The following is a 4,224-nucleotide window of genomic DNA, read 5'->3' as shown; positions in this document are numbered from 1 at the left end:
GATGTGTTATTCGTAAACATCTGTCTCTCTCCCCCGTCTCTCTCTCTCTCTCTCTCTCTCTCTCTCTCTCTCTCTCTCTCTCTCTCTCTCTCTCTCTCTCTCTCTCTCTCTCTCTCTCTCTCTCTCTCTCTCTCTCTCTCTCTCTTTCATACATGCCCTTCCGCCATCAATGGCTGCTTTATCCATGTGTAACCATGGGGTCACAACACACACACACACACACACACGCACGCACGCACACACACACACACACACACACACACACACACTGAGAGTAGCCTTGGGGTCACCATTGTGTTCGGATATGAGTTGCCCCTGGCAACAAGGCCCGACACTCACACCCCCACACAGGCCCTGTCCGCACCGGAGAGAGAGACAGACGGACAGACAGACAGAATGAAGGATGCAGAGAAAAATGGAAAGAGACATAAGTGTTTGAGGGAGGAGAAGGAAGAGGAAATGAGAGAAGAGGAAAAGAGAGAGCAAAGGAAGGGAATGAGAGCTGCAGTGTGAAATGGAAAGAATAGAGGCAACAGAGGAGAGGAGAGGAGGAGGAGGAGGAGGAGAGAGAATGTGATAGAGGGCAAGAAGACAGAGAAGAAAAGAGGAAAAAGTGGAGATGAGACAAAGTGGCATAAAGAAGTATATAGAAGGAGAGAGATAGACAGAGAGAGACAGATGGAAAAGAGAAGCATAGAAAAGAATAAACAGAGGGATAGAGAGGATAAATAGACAGATAAAAAGATAGATGGGGAGAGAAAGGGTCTTATGAAGGGCCATGACGACATAGAGAGAGAGAGACAGAGACAGAAAAATAGAGGGAGAGAGAGAGAGAGAGAGAGAGAGAGAGAGAGAGAGAGAGAGAGAGAGAGAGAGAGAGAGAGAGAGAAATAGAAATAGAAAGGGGACAGATATCAAGGGCCATGAGGACTGAGAGTGAGAGATATGGAGGGCCAGGGCGAGAGGAGTGGGACGAGCTGTAATTAGGAGCAGATGACTCGCTCCCGCACCACATACCACCGAGCACAAGAGCCCCCCCTGTTGGGCCGGAGGGGGATTACCGCAGCGTGGGCGCATTGTGTGTGACACAGAGACATGACTTCAGACGACGCCTCCCACGCCTGTCTGTGACTTTGGACAGTGTGTGTGTGTGTGTGTGTGTGTGTGTCTAGCATGCCATCACACTCCACCTGAAAGTCCCCAATCCCTCATCTGACTTTTGACTCTTGTCGCCAGAGCGACCCCTCTCTCTCTCTCTCTCTCTCTCTCTCTCTCATCCAATCAAAGAAAGCCATTGTGCGCTCTGACAGCAACAGTGTGGGCAGCCGTGGCCTATTGGTTAGGAAGCTGGTCTTAGGATCAGAAGGTGGCAGGCCTGAATCAGAGATCAGTAGGAATAACATGGGTGGTCTACTCAGTCCTCAAACATGGCTAAAGTGCCCCTTGACAAAGGTACCCCTTATAAAAAGATGTCCTATAGCATAAAAATCTTACATGCCTACACAAGTATTACAAAATCTTATATAAGTCTTACAAAAGCTTTTATAGTATGGGCAATATAAGTAAGCACTCATAGACATATTACTGTATATACATTGTTGCAGTACATGGAATGTGTACGTCTGCCTTACTTGTACAGTAGCCCATATGAGAAAAATGAGGAATGGACCACTTGAAATGTATAGTCTGTTTATTAATCATCTTAATTATCTTACTTTTCAACAGGGATGTACTCATTATTGCATATCTTATTTGTATGGGCCCAACCCCATATTCCCAGGGACTGTAACCAATACCCTGTTCATATAGAGCAGCCTGTAACTGTGAGTAAGATGAAAGCATTTGACATGTGTAGGGTAGTCTAATGCAGTGTTTCTCAACCTTTTTTAGGCAAGGCACCCATGAATTTCAATTCATGAAAAATTTCAAGGCACCCCAAACCGACAAGCCATAACATGGCATTGCATCCGATACCACACAAGCTTAGAAAAGTAACACATTTGGAGACGTCACACAACCTACGTTCGAAGTTACAGCTGACTGGGGTGACCTATATTTACTTTATTGTGCATAAATGGCAGATGAAAGATTCCACTGACTAGCATTAACTTATCAATTTAGACAAATATGTATTATATTACATAATTTATTTATCAACCATGTTTCCACGGCACCCCTGAGGGGGGCCCGCGGCACCCCTGTTGAGAAACACTGGTCTAATATGTCACAAGTTGTTGTGCGAGTGTCAGCTGTTCGTGTCCCAGGCTGGGCATGTGCCGTATCTGAGGTGTGGGTGTTTTTACTGGCAGGGGAGGTTTTAGACAGGGGCCAGGGTGGGCAAGGGCCCCTGTAGAATAGTTCCTGCACCCTCATGGACCCTGCACCGAGCAGCCACTGATATGAAAATGAATTTCTTACCACTGGCAGAAAGAGCGGAACAAGTTTGCAGCGTACCAACCGCAACACACACACAGGAAGGGACTAACCGGGCGAATACACCTGCCGCGACAAGATTCAATCGACAGAGAAACGCTTCTGTACAGCAAGAGCGATACGAGCGATTGAAGCGACTAGAGTATGTCCGTTAAAAAGAGAATGCAAGCATTCCAAAATTTCCACTGGCTGTGGCGGCTGGCGCCGAACCGCGTCATAGCTAATTTGCATAATATTCCCAGGAGTTCAACTACAAACTGTCTCTCTCGTCGCCTCAGGTCACCCGAATCGCTTTTGTTGCATGACTCAATACAAAGTCAATTACTTCCGTCGCTCGCCTCGCTCAGGTCGCGGCCGGTGTATTCATGCAGTTAGGGGGTCAGTTGTCCTGGGGGCACAGAATTGGGTCCTTGTTACATTACATGTGTTTGGCTTAAGTCGATGAATAAGGTATATGCCCCCCCTAAAAACATGCTGGCTTTCTTGCTCCACTGGTAATTTTGGTCTAGAACTGCCACTGTTCAGTGTTGCATGCATGTTCAGAATTTTGCCTCTCTTCTATCAATCCTGCACTGTCGCTCTCCTTCTCTTATTGTCCTCTCCATTACAAAATGCAGTCACATAATAGCTCTCTCTCTCTCTCTCTCTCTCTCTCTCTCTCTCTCTCTCTCTCTCTCTCTCTCTCTCTCCCCCTCTCTCTCTATCACACACACACACACACACACACACTTGTAAGAGAGGCAGAAAGGAAGCTGTGACACAATGATAACGCCCTGACACAATGGAGCTCAGTCGGCCTACTACTCTGACAGGCTGGCTGAGTTTAATCTGAACTGACCTGGGCACATACACGCACACAGACACACAGACACACAGACACAGACACAGACACAGACACAGACACAGACACACACACACACACACACACACACACACACACACACACACACACACACACACACACTTTTGGTAACAGCTGCCCCCGTGGTGATAGAGTAGAGTAGAGCAGAGCAGAGCAGAACAGACTTCAGGGCATTTAAGGAAAAAGTTATTTGACGGAGGCCAGTATGTGGCAAAGGTTAACCTAGAGAATGGCATCTAATATAGACGGTGTGTGTGTGTGTGTGTGTGTGTGTGTGTGTGTGTGTGTGTGTGTGTGTGTGTGTGTGTGTGTGTGTGTGTGTGTGTGTGTGTGTGTGTGTGTGTGTGTGTGTGTGTGTCAAAGGTCAACATAAAAATAGCATTCTGGATATTCTGTTGAGCACTAGTCTGATCACTGAGTGGTTTTGGCTGAAAAATGGGAAACACACACAAGTGTACGCACAACTCAGATACACACTCTCACACACGCAAACACAAACACACACACACACACACACACTGACTTTATTTTCTTTCTTTTTATCTCTTTTAAGATTAATGGGGAACATTTTTGAAAATGTAAGACCTGACTTAAGGTGCATGTACACCAAAAGCAACCTACGCTACAAAAGTCATTATTTCTGTACGGAGGGATGGCGAATAAACCGACCAAGGTGAATTCGCTGGCAGAAAAGCGACCCGGCGACCAGAGCAAATTACCGCTATTAAAAGTCAGCTAATATTACAGTATGGTTAAGAGCTATGAAGCGGTTCGGCGAAAACTGGACAACTGGAATGTTCAAATCTCTGAATGTCCTGACAAGACAGCTATTATGTGATTAGCTAAATCAAACATGTCATTCATTCCGTTTACATGATGTTTTTAATTTCGAATTAATTATTTGGAATGAAATAGTTCCGTCGAGTTTA

The sequence above is a fragment of the Engraulis encrasicolus genome, chromosome 17, assembly GCF_034702125.1.
Source record: "Engraulis encrasicolus isolate BLACKSEA-1 chromosome 17, IST_EnEncr_1.0, whole genome shotgun sequence".
Taxonomy (NCBI): domain Eukaryota; kingdom Metazoa; phylum Chordata; class Actinopteri; order Clupeiformes; family Engraulidae; genus Engraulis; species Engraulis encrasicolus.
The sequence above is the reverse complement of the archived record's forward strand: the minus strand, read 5'-3'. Positions refer to the sequence as shown.